This window comes from Aquarana catesbeiana, linkage group LG01 (assembly GCF_042186555.1).
Source record: "Aquarana catesbeiana isolate 2022-GZ linkage group LG01, ASM4218655v1, whole genome shotgun sequence".
Taxonomy (NCBI): domain Eukaryota; kingdom Metazoa; phylum Chordata; class Amphibia; order Anura; family Ranidae; genus Aquarana; species Aquarana catesbeiana.
The window spans coordinates 257,931,312-257,944,776 of NC_133324.1; the positions used below are offsets into that span (position 1 = coordinate 257,931,312).

General features: G+C 40.4%; 1 protein-coding gene across 1 annotated transcript in view; it reads right to left on the bottom strand.

Annotated features, from left to right (window-relative positions):
• LOC141140649 (transmembrane protein 132D-like) overlaps positions 1 to 13,465 on the bottom strand; it is a 1,563,515-nt gene that overhangs the window by 1,089,582 nt on the left and 460,468 nt on the right. The window lies entirely within an intron of this gene.

A 13,465-nucleotide genomic window follows, 5' to 3' on the forward strand; every position in this document is an offset into this window, starting at 1 on the left:
TAGCATTAAAGTTGTTTATTTAAAGGCAACAAATTGGCAACTGACAGGATCAACAGGGTTAAAAACGCTCATCAATGAGAAAGGCTTATCAAACAGAAAGCTGACACCGCTGACCAGTCAGAGTGCACTGGATCCCGCAGTGGTATGGAGCAGTCGGCGGTGCTGGTGGCATCCAGCACTTCCTGGATCATTCAAGAACCCCAGGAAGAATGAGACGATGTCGGCACAGGAAGCTGAAGGGCATGGCACGTGTTTGGAGCATTCATGCTCCTTCATCAGGCCATTTTGTTGATGGTTTTTATGAGCAGGAGCCCTAGAGGAGGACTTTAAAGCATGCCAGTACAATTGATGGTAACAATAAGAAACAAATACACAGCACAACTGCCCACACGGGAAACCCCCCTCAAACAAATAATGCTTTAAGATGAGCTAGTCAATTAATTTAACCAAACAAAAAATAATCATAATAAATAGGAAATAAAATTGTGTACAATTTTATTTCCTATTTATCATGATTATTTTTTATGGAGGATTATTGAATGGGAGAGTGGTATGTTTTATGATATACCATTATATTTTTATTTATTATACCTCGTATATAAGGGAGGTGTTTTATATGTTTTTTACCTGCATGTGAGGGTTGTTTACTGGGCACACTCAATAGAGGGAGGTATATTATATGTTCATATGTGTTCAAGATCTTGGTATTACTTGAGACCCCATTGTAATATCATGGTCTCTGGCAACGCCACACCAATTACAATTTCATCTCCATTCATATTCTATCTTTTGGTAGACGTTTTGATGCAGGCAGCTGTTGCTAATTTACTCCATAGCGCAGAATTAATCTTCATATTTATCAACGCACTCCCTACTCCATTAACCCTGTGGACTATATTTTTTCCTTTATGTGTGCCAGATTCCCCCTCTCCTTGTTTTTTACAAATGCACTGCAGTGCAGCCCTGTAGAGGAAACAATGAGGAGGGTGCAGATCTGCTGGGAGTGAAGATGGGCAAAAAGCTAGAGGGGCTTTTAAACAAGGCGATGGGGGAGGGTCTAGAGATAGTCAGAGCGGAACATATTCCAGAAGGTAGTATTGGGGGCATTAGTGGTAGGTTGACTAAAGCACATGAACCCGAGGTAAGTATAGTAACAAGTCCTATTTGCAACCTTGGAACACCCAATAAAAAGACAGTATGCGACCAATCTAAACTATGTGGCATGTTCACCAATGCCCGAAGCCTGGCAGACAAGATGGGTGAATTAGAGATACTGTTGTACGTGGAGGATTTAGATTTTGTGGGAATTTTTTGATTTTGTGGGAATTTCAGAGACTTGGTTCAACAGTTCTCATAATATGCTGGGTATTCCTTTTATCACAGGGATAGAGAGGGTAAAAAGGGGGGAAGGGTATGCCTGTATATCAAGAATAATGTACAAGTGAATGTGAGAGATGACATCACTAAGGGAGCTAGGGAGGAGGTGGAATCCTTATGGGTAGAGCTCCAAAGGGAGGAAACTAAGGGGAAGTAATACTGGGAGTATGCTATAGGCCCCCTAACCTGGGGGAGGAGGGGGAGACAGACCTCCTATCACAATTTGGATTAGCGGCAAGGATGGGAAGTGTCATAATAATGGGGGATATTAATTATCCAGACATAGACTGGGCGGAAGGAACCGGACATTCGTCTAAGGCTCGCCAGTTCCTAAATGTCTTGCAGGACAATTTCATGGGTCAGATGGTAGACGCGCCAACTAGAAATAAAGCTTTACTAGACCTACTGATTACCAACAATACAGACCTGATCACAAATGTGGAAATACAGGGCAATTTAGGAAATAGCAATCACAGGTCAATTATTGTCAGTATAAATCACACAAAACATAAGGGCCAACTTCCCTAAACTACGAACCTTGCTAGAAGATATTAATTGGGATAAAACCTTAGGAACAAAGAACACAGAGGAGAGATGGGTTTGCTTTAAGAGCATATTAAATAAGGGCATTAGCCAGTGCATACCATTTGGAAATACATTTAAAAGAGCGAACAAATTGCATATAAAAGCAAAGGAGAAGGCCTTCAAAAAAATACAAGGCTGAGGGACATCATCAGCGTTCAAACTTTACAAAGAATGCAACAAGAAATGTAAGGGTGCAATTAGGGCAGCTTAGATACAACGCAAAAGACACATAGCGGAGGAGAGCAAAAAAAACTCCCAAGAAATTCTCGAAAGTATATAAACAGTAAAAGAGGGAGGATAGACCATTTTGGCCCCATAAAGAATGAGGAAGGAAATCTGGTTACAAAGGATGATGAGAAGGCGAATGGCGAAGGTATTGAATTTATTCTTCTCCTCAGTCTTCATGAGGGAATCAGGGGGCTTCAGTACCAAAACTGCAGTGTTTTTCCTCAGGACACATCACAGGAAGCACCCCCATGGCTAAAAGAGGACAGAATTAGGAATAGACTTGAAAAACTTAACGTTGATAAGTCACCGGGACCAGATGGCTTGCACCCGAGGGTCCTTAGGGAACTCAGTCAAGTAATTGCCAGACAATTGTTCCTAATTTTTACTGACAGTCTACTGACTGGAATGGTACCAGCTGATTGGAGAAAAGCCAATGTAGCACCAATATATATATATATTTAAAAAGGGCCAAAATACATCCCTGGGAATTACAGACCAGTTAGCCTAACATCAATAGTACGCAAGCTATTGGAAGGGATGATAAGGGACTATATACAAGATTTTAGTATTGAAAATGGTATCATTAGCAGTAATCAGCATAGATTCATGAAGAATCGTTCTTGCCAAACCAATCTATTAACCTTCTATGAGGAAGTGAGCTGCCATCTAGATAAAGAAAGGCCCGTAGATGTGGTGTATCTGGATTTTGCAAAAGCATTTGATACAGTTCCCCATAAACGTTTACTGTACAAAGTAAGGTCCATTGGCATGGATCATAGGGTGAGTACCTGGATTGAAAACTGGCTTCAAAGGCGAGCTCAGAGGGTAGTGATCAATGGGGAGTACTCGGAATGGTCAGGTGTGGAAAGTGGGGTCTCCCAGGGTTCTGTCCTGGGACCAATGCTATTTAATTTGTTCATAAATGACCTGGAGGATGGGGTAAACAGTTCAATCTCTGCATTTGCGGACGATAATAAGCTAAGCAGGGCAATGACTTCTCCGCAGGATATGGAAACCTTGCAAGTAGATCTGAACAAATTAATGGGGTGGGCAACTACATGGCAAATGAGGTTTAATGTGAAAAAATGTAAAATAATGCATTTGGGTGGCAAAAATATGAATGCAATCTACTCAGTGGGGGGAGAACCTCTGGGGAATCAAGGATGAAAAAGGACCTGGGGTCCTAGTAGATGATAGGCTCACCAATGGCATGCAATGCCAAGCTGCTGATAACAAAGCAAACAGAATATTGGCATGCATTAAAAAGGGGATTAACTCAGGAAATAAAGCGATAATTCTCCCACTGTACAAGACTCTGGTCCGGCCTCATCTGGAGTATGCTGTCCAGTTCTGGGCACCAGTCTTCAGGAAGGATGTGCTGGAAATGGAGTGAGTACAGAGAAGGGCAACAAAACTAATAAAGAGACTGGAGGATCTTAGTTATGAGGAAAGGTTACGAGCACTGAACCTATTCTCTCTGGAGAAGAGACACTTGAGAGGGGATATGATTCAATTTACAAATACCATACTGGTGACCCCACAATAGGGCTAAAACTTTTTCACGGAAGGGAGTTTAATAAGACACGTGGCCACTCATTAAAATTAGAAGAAATGAGGTTTAACCTTAAACTGCATAGAGGGTTCTTTACTGTAAGAGCGGCAAGGATGTGGAATTCCCTTCCACAGGTGGTGGTTTTAGCGAGGTGCATCGATGGTTTCAAAAAACTATTACATAAGCACCTGAACGACCACAACATACAGGGTTATACAATGAAATACTGACATAAAATCACACACATAGGTTGGAGTTGATGGACTTGTGTCTTTTTTCAACCTCACCTACTATGTACCTATGTAACTATGTAACTAGGATTATTTTCCCAATGTTCTAATATCTTGTGTGGCAGGTTGAGCCTATGCCACTGTTTACAATGGTGGTCTAGGCCAGGCTTTCCAGGAAACAAGTACACGAATGGCACCGGTATGTGCTGGGTTTATGTTAGAGACAGAGTTAGAGGTCAGTGGCCCCATCCTTTCGAGGTGGTCAGTGTGTGTAGGGAACTGTGAGGTTCACATTGCACTGTACTGTCCAGGTCAGGACAGAAAAAGGCCAGAGTCTGTGAGGATGTAGCAGCTGGGAGCTGCAGGAGAAACAGTCAAACTGGAAAAGGTACAGCATTTTGTGCACAAGCACTGGGATTGTGTGTTTTATGGTCTATAGGACCAAGGCACGAGGCCTGAGCAGTGAAGCTGGAAAAAGAGCCACAAGGCTGAATTCTATATTTTGTTGCATGGATGGTGAGAACCCCCTGTATGGGAAAATATTCAAGTGTAAACTTTTTGGTTTGTTTTAAATGAAAGTGGGCAGAAAAAGCCCTGAAACATAATTCTGGCGTGGAGTAAACTCACTGTTTGGCGCTACCAATGAGCTACAAATTCCCCAGCTTGTCACATTGGCTAAAGTTGGAAATGCAAATAAATAAACAGGAACACTGTCAGTGAGTAAAAATTCGAAATGCACTGGAGAAATACATGGAGTATATTGCAGCTGTTTTAGCTGCCAAATGTTTTGTATTTATGGCCATCCTAATATTTACATAGCCCTGCAAGAGTTTACAGACAGATTAGTGACTCTATATTCCTCTGCTTCAATAAAAGTCACTAACCAGTGAAGGTGCAAGCTGGGGAAAGTTTTGCCCAGACCCAAAACAAACTGTAGAAAAAGGAAAAGATAGCCCGGCTGCTGCACACTTCACCCAGGCTGAGTGGTTAGCAGGTAAAAGCAGCCTCAGCTCGATTCATACAGGCCATGCCCCCAACATGTTCTGGCCCCCCTGGGCTTAATCATGGTGATTAAGCCCAGAGGGCTTTAAATAGTTCGCTTGGACTAAGCTGGTCCAAATGAACTATTTCCTTCACTATTACATGCACCTGCTGTCAGCACTGCTTAAAGCGGAGTTCCACTCGTTTGCAAGTTTATTAAAAGTCAGCAGCTGCAAAAAGTTTAGCTGCTGACTTTTAATAACCAGACACTCATCTGTCCCACGGTCCAGCGATGCAGCCGCCCGAAGCCTCGCTCCTCTTCCCAAATGTGGCATGTAAGGGGAGAGGAGTGCTTAAAGCAGAAGTTCTACTTTTGGGTGGAACTCCGATTTAAGCTGTATGTAGCATCAGTTACATACTGTACAGTAAGTATACAGCGATGTGTTTCAGCAGTCATTCATAAAATACAACGTTTTCTGTGCATGGCTGAGTCGCACTCAGCCCAACTCAAATTTGGTCCATGAACAGGATGGGAAGTCCCCCTTCTGCAGCTGGACATAGCACTGTATCCAGTATGTAGCTGATGTTACATACAGTTTATACAGCACTGACAGCAGGTGCATATATTAGTGAAGGAAATTGTTTTGACCAGCTCGGTCCAACCAAAATATAAAATGTTAAATGAAATGTGGATTTAGGATTTAAGTTTAAAGCTAGGTCAACTTCTTTGTTCAACCATTAATTGGACAATGAAGGAGCAGTTGCAGTTTACCTCTATGCTTACACTGCTCTTCCCTACTATAAGTATTTTTTGTTGTCAGTACATATGCATGTAGCATACCTGATCAGCTCCTAGTACTGCCCCTTCTGCTCCCAATCTGAGTGCTGCTGTAAAGGAGATTACGATAGGTACATAACAAGTCAAATTATGGTACTTAGGCTAGCTGTATAAAAATACTTTTTAACCACTTGCTTACTGGGCACTTAAACCCCCTTCCTGCCCAGACAAATTTTCAGCTTTCAGCGCTCTCACTCTTTGAATGACAATTGTGCGGTTATGCAACACTGTACCCAAATGAAATTTGTGTCATTTTGTTTACATAAATAGAGCTTTCTTTTGGTGGTATTTAATCACCGCTGGGTTTTTATTTTTTGCTAAAAAAAAACAAAAAACAAAACAGGTAATTTTTCTCCTTCATCGATGTGCGCTGATGAGGCTGCACTGATGGGTACTGATAGGCTGCACTGATAGACTGCACTAATGGGTGGCACTGAAAGGCACTGATGATCACTGATGGGTGGCACTGAAAGGCACTGATAGGTGGCACTGATGATCACTAATGAGTGACACTGATGGGCACTGGTAGGTGACACTGATAGGCAGCACTGATCAGTGGCACTGATGACGAGGCACTGATGGGCATTGATTGGCAGCACTGGTGGGCATTGATAGGTGGCACTGTTGGGCAAATGTAGGTGGCACTGGTGGGTATTGATAAGTGGCACTGGTGGGCACAAATGAGGCAGCCGTGTGAGGGACCAATGGCACTCTGAAAGAAGCCGGTGATTGTTTTTTTTCCCCCTCATGCTGATAGAGTGAGAGAAAAAAAATTGATTACCGATCTTCTGTTTACATCACGTGTTCAGCTGTCATTGGCTGACAGCTGATCACATGGTAAGGGGCCTCATAGACTCGTGATCACAGAGCGTGCCGCACTCGCCCCACAGTGGGCACGCAGGCAGCTTATGCACAGGGGGATGTCTATTGATGGCCTCCCAGTAATTAAGGCCTGCGCTGTAGCCGTCATTCAGCTATAGCGCAGGCATGATGTGGTTAAAGATGAACTTTAATTTAAATATATTCACCACTAGCAACGAAGGATATAAATATATTGGTGTGCACCAAATGTCTTTGCAAATATATTTGCAAAGACATTTGGTGCACACCAATATATTTATTATATAAATAAATATATTGGTGTGCCCTGGAGTAAAGGAAAACTGGGGTATTTCCTTTAGGCACACTCAGATATTAAGAAGTAGCTGTAACATCATCACTGGGCAGTACATAGCAGAGCTGTGGAAGGGCAGAGACAGGACCAGTCACCCTGCACTGCATTTGAAAATACTGCATTTTTGCTTGCACATAATTGGATAATGGAAGTCAGCAGAGCTTCTGCTCATTTTCTAAGCTTGTGAGCAACTGCTCTTGCAGAGTAAAACTGCACTTTGCAAAGTGCACAGTCTATTTGCCTTTAGTAAATAAACCCCATTGCTTCAAACTGGATTACTGCACAGATCTGGAAGAAATACACAAAGAACAAAGTAAGTATTCACATGCGTCTTGTATTTAGACAATATTTGTGTATCTTGGAGTTTACATCCTGAAGAAGTCACATGACAAAATGCTTAGCCAGGAAGTGACATCATTACACATGCACAACTGGAAGTGCCGTTTTTTTTAAAAACATGGATTTTATTACTTTGTGAGTAGTTTTAATAAAATAAATGTACTTTGATTTTAATGGTATTCACACTATGGGGGCTTTTTATTATTTTGTGGAGCTGAATAAGGGTCATATCCTGAGCCGAGTGTCTGTCCTGAGCTGGAGTCCCTTTTCTGTTCCTGTCCTGGAGTAAAGGAAAATTGGGGTACAGCATACCCCACTTTTAAGTACACAATGGGGTTTATTTATTAAAGTTGGAAAGTGCAAAATCAGGCTCACTTCTGCATAGAAACTAATGAGCTTCCGGGTTTTATTACAAAAGCTTGATTGAACAAGCTGGGGTTAGAAGCTCATTGGTTTCTATGCAGAAGTGAGCCTGATTTTGCACTTTCCAGCTTTAGTAAATAAACCCCATTGTGTACTTAAATGTGGGGTATGCCTGTATTTCCTTTAGTCAATTCTCTCTGGTGAGCTTTCCCTTTATATATGGAATACAAGACTGGAATGCAGACTGCGGTAACGGTATTCTTGTGTTCATGGACTAATTGATTTGGTGAGCGACTGTAAAATCAAAGGCTCTGTGAATGTACATTTCATAATCTGTGAATGTTATTTTTATTTAACACTGAAGTATTAGGATACTACATTATGAGGGTTTTTCATATTATTTTAACATTGGTTTAGAGTGCCCTTGAAAGTGAGGAGGTCTGTGTTCATTAACGCAGAATCCCAAGGGTATAAAGGAGATCATATGAATCACCCTATTGGGAATCACGCATGGGATTTGAGTAATATAACCTTTTTTATCTGGTGAGCTTTTGAATGTAAGGTTGCACAAAAATTTTATATAGTAGTGAAATGTGAGTGTAACATTTTGTGAATATAACTCAACAGTTAAAGAGATACTGCACTATGAAGATGTCTCTTTTTTCTAAATGTGTCTATAAGTAAAGGATCAAGAAAGAGTGAAATGGGAGTGTCTTACCTGAAAGAGAAGGTAGATTTGGCAACTGGTGTGATTAAACCTTTTAAGGAGGATGCTCTATATGACCTACTTTGTTATAAGAGGTTAATACGCTCTGGTGAGATAAGATAATCACTGGGCACATGGTGGATAAGATTTGGAATCAATAGAGGGATTGTATAACATGAACTTTTTAGCACCTCTCATGTCCACACTATATTTTAGTATTTTACACTTTATGTAAGGACTATCACTGTTTGTACACAAGCTAGCACACATATACTGTATATACAGTTTTCAAAAGACAAAAAAAGCTAATTTTTTTATTTCACCCATCGCTGACCACTCAAAATGAAAACATCAGGAAAGTACTTGTGGTCACAGGGTGACAGTATTCTTTGTTAAAATACAAGGCAATTTTCAGGCATCCCACGTAGGATTGACTTCTGTTCTGTCACGTGGTCAAGGTCCTCGTCCTTATCTTCTTCCTTGGGAAAGTGGGCACAGAGCTGAGAGTGACATGTAAGTGTTCTGTGTAATTTGAGTGCAGGCCAACATAATGATGTTGGTGGTGGTATCCATGATGCTCTGAGTTCACAGGAAGTAAGTTGAATGAGGATGGAGCAGAGGATGGAGCAATGGGGTTAATTTACTAAAGGCAAATAGTCTTTGCAAAGTGAACCTTTACCTCATTTACTAATCTCTGGAGCAACTACTCTTGCAGAGTGCAACTGCACTTTGGAAAGTGCACAGTCTATTTGCTTTTAGTAAATCAACCCCATGGTGTCTATGGGCTACAGTGATTCAGAGTATGTAAATATTCCAGCAAAAGTTGCATTTTATTGTTAGATGCGTGGGGATTTTTTTCTTAAATTAATATGTATTTTTTTAAAATCCCATAGTTGGGTTTTAATCATCTACATCATCTAATCACACAGTGCTATCAATGGTCCAATTGCCATATCTGACCAAAGGAAAATTTCAAGGCCTGCTGCCATAGCACTTAAGTCATTATGCGGCTGCTGACATTGTTTTTATGAATCAGAGCAGCTGTAGTAAATATAAAATGATGTGTTTTGAAACACCTCAGTAATTATGTTGTGCTTTACAGCATATCACGATTGATTATTGACTTGTGCAATGTTGCTATTATTCTGTAGCATTAATACGCACATTTTATTCAATCAAACAGCCCTGCATTGGTCACTTTACAGCTATACAGATATATTATTTAAGGTATTGTGCTGCAGTTAAAACCACAAATAATAGAAATGAGAATGGTCATTATTACAAAACATTATGTATTTTAGTAAAGCAATGTTAATAGTAATTTACATATATTCAATTTATTGTTCAATTTATCTTCCAGAAACAGGTGCAGTCGTGTTAACAGCAAATTTTAGTTCCAGCGTACGTTATGCTCTCTAGAATGCAGGATAAGCATTTTCTTTTACTGTATGCCAAAAAGAAAAATAAGAAAGGTCTTGTAAGTGTGGTGAACCGATTTGTTGAAAGGCACACACAATGGTAAATAAGATAAGAATACTAAAATAGATCTTTTATTGTTTTTCCTTAAAGCTGAACTCCAGGCATAAAAAAATACTAATAAATTAGAATACGTATGTATTTTACACAGAACCAGCACAGATCGGGGAGGGGGGGGCATCACTCTGAGTAAATCAAAGACAGTGGTTACTTCATTGTTGTGTTGCTTCTCCTTCCTTATTAAATCACCGGCTGCTGGCAGATTGGTGCCCATCAAGTTGTAATGCTTAACTGCAGTACAAGAAAATGAGGTCACCAAACTACTAATCATTTCTGCAAGAAGTGCCTAATAACAAGACACACTAAAACCCATTTTAATCCTTTGGCAGGGAAAAAGAGTTCATTCTTATGAATGTCAATAGTGCAGTTGGCTGCATATCTGGAGCTCTGCTTTATTTGCCTAAAGATGGTGCAGTAGTGAAAAATATTAAAGCATACAGTAGTTCCTCTTTTGCAGTCAAACTTGAGAATCCCCCTGTACCATATATTTGTTATGTGTGCTCATTCACAAAGCATGCCAAAAATGATACATATAAACAGTACTGTGCAAATGTTTTAGGCAGGTGTGAAAAAAAGGTTGTAAAGTAAGAATGCTTTCAAAATATATATTTAAATGTTTATTTTTATCGGTTTAGAAAAATGCAAACTGAGCGAACAATACTTGGTGTGATAAAATGTATAAGTATTCAAGTGCTACCAAAGAAATAGGTGCTATTAACTGCTGCAAGCACCGAAATGGTCAGTCCATAACCACAGGATAAGATAAATATACAATAGATGGTGCTGCCTGCGCTGTTACATAAGGTATATAACCAAATAATAAAACAAATTACTATAAACGTAAATAAATTACTAGGTTAACAATATAAATACACTGAAGGTAAAAACATGAATAAAGTGCTAGGTGCTAAAGGTAGCAGTATAAACGTGATAAAGTCCACATTGAATAGATGAAAGTCTTATAGATGGTGGAGGGAAAATAAAAAACAAGTGCTGGATTCCCTCTAAAACTTTGTGGAAATAGAAGCGTATAATGTATAAGGTGACGTATTCTCTTCTGTGCAAAAACACCTCAATGCAAGGTGGCCTCTTACCTTACAGCTGTAAGGTAACAGCATGTGTATATAGCAATGGAGATCCTGGGTGGTGAATTAGATCAGGCTAGTGGCTTCTTATGGATGATCATCTAGGGAGCCTTCTTATCCCAATAGTTTATCCTTAGTATGATGATATATGTCTACTCCCTTGGAGTCAGCAACGGCAATGGCATTCCTCTCCAGGTTATTCATGTGCAATATGAAGGAAGGAAGAGGGATTCCAGATAGTGTAGTAGTATGTAAAACCAAAATACTTTATTTCTAAAAACAGCTGTGGTACTCACATCTCAAACAAAGGTAAAAAGCAAAACACCACGAGTGACGAGCTCACACACCAACGTCACTTCCGGTGCCTGTCTCTCCCAGCGCTTAGTGTCGCAGTCACGTGGGAGGGAGAGTCACAGACAGCTGAGTCTCTCGTGCAACATCGCTGGATTGAGATGGGGCCCAGGTAAGAAATGTCTCTTTTTCTGACCATTCTTTGTAAACCCTACAGAAGGTTGTGCGTGAAAATCCCAGTAGATCAGCAGTTTTTTAAACACTCAGACAAGCCGTCTGGCACCAAAAACCATGCCACATTCAAAGTCACTTAACCCCTTCCTGCCGACCGCATATATGCGTACTCGGTTTTCCGGGGTTATACCGGGATGATGCCCGCAGCTGCAGGCATCATCCCGGTACCGTTGTTTTCAGCGGGCGATCGGCTACCCGAGTATAACAACCGATGCGGCTAAATGCCGCCTCCCGCCGCTGTTACCGGGCCTCCCGTGCGATCGGGAGGCCCGGTGTCCGTTCCGCTGCCTTCGGCGGCTGGGGGCGGACTGGAACGAAGCTGCGAGCGGCTTCGTTCCAGCCTTCTTGCTGTAAACGCGGAAGCGACGTCATGACGTCACTTCCCGTTTACTCGGCTGCCAATGGCGCCGAATTTAAAAAAGTACACAGTATTCAGAATCGCCGTTTTCGGCGATCTGAATACTTTGAAGTGTAAAGGAGGGATGGGGGGTTTACGGAGGGACCCCCGATCCCTCCATAAAGAGTACCTGTCACCACATATTACTGTCACAAGGGATGTTTACATTGCTTGTGACAGCAATAAAAGTAAAAAAAAAAAAAAAAAATTTTAAACACAATTTATAAAGTACAAAAATAAATAAAATAAATAAAAAAAAAAAATTTTTTTTAAAGTGCCCCTGTCCCCGCGAGCTCGCGCAGCGAAGAAAACGCATACGGAAGTCGCGCCCGCATATGTAAACGGTGTTCAAACCACACATATGAGGTATCGCCACGATCGTCAGAGCGAGAGCAATAATTCTAGCCCTAGACCTCCTCTGTAGCTCAAACCTGGTAACCGTAAAAATTTTTTAAAACGTCGCCTATGGAAATTCAAAGGTACCGTAGTTCGTCGCCATTCCACGAGTGCGTGCAATTGTAAAGGGTGACATGTTTGGTATCTATTTACTCGGCATAACATCATCTTTCACATTATACAAAAAAATTGGGGTAACTTTACTGTTTGAATTTTTTAAAATTCATGAAAGTGTCACTTTTCCAAAAATTTGCGTTTAAAACACCGCTGCACAAATACCGTGTGATAAAAAATATTGCAACAATCGTCATTTTATTCTCTAGATTCTCTGCTAAAAATATATATATATATAATGTTTGGGGGTTCTAAGTAATTTTCTAGCAAAAAATATGGATTTTAACTTGTAAACACCAAATTTCAAAAATAGGCTTAGTCATGAAAGGGTTAAATCCCCTTTCTTCACCATTCTGATGCTCGGTTTGAACTTCAGCATATTGTCTTCACCACATATAGATGCCTGAATGCATTGAGTTGCTGCAATGTGATTGGCTGAGTAGCAATTTGTGTTACCAAGCAATTGAACAGGTGTATATATGTATATTGTTTCTTCTTGTGTAGTTTTTTCTTTGCAGCAAATGTTTACATATGATAATATAGGCAGCTTCCAATGCATAGAATAGATGGCAATGTGATGGTCAAAGTAGTTAGGGACAAAGTGAGGTTGTTTGTTTTTAAAATGCTTAACATACGATACGATGGTACCACCCAAGTCTTTAGCTCTTTAACTCTTTCTTAGGACAACCAGTGTATAACTGCTATTGAGATCTACCAGCACAGCACAGACAGGGTTAATTATGACAAACACTACTCCTTAGCCCCCCTCTTTAAATTCCATAGTATTGGTGAGCCAAACACCACTTTTTCAGCAAATTCAGGAAGGTTTTTTGTTTTTTTTGTGAGTTATGCTATGTAAATAAGAACACAAAACAAATATAAAGTAGATGTTATCCCAATTTGGCTGTGAAAGTGTAAATACACTTTAAAACGAACTCATAGAAAAAGAGATAAACAGAATTCCCCAGCTTTGGCAGGTAATAAAAGTTTTTAAGCTTCCTTCTGTGAGCAATAAAACAATGTTTTCCTTCTTAAAAGC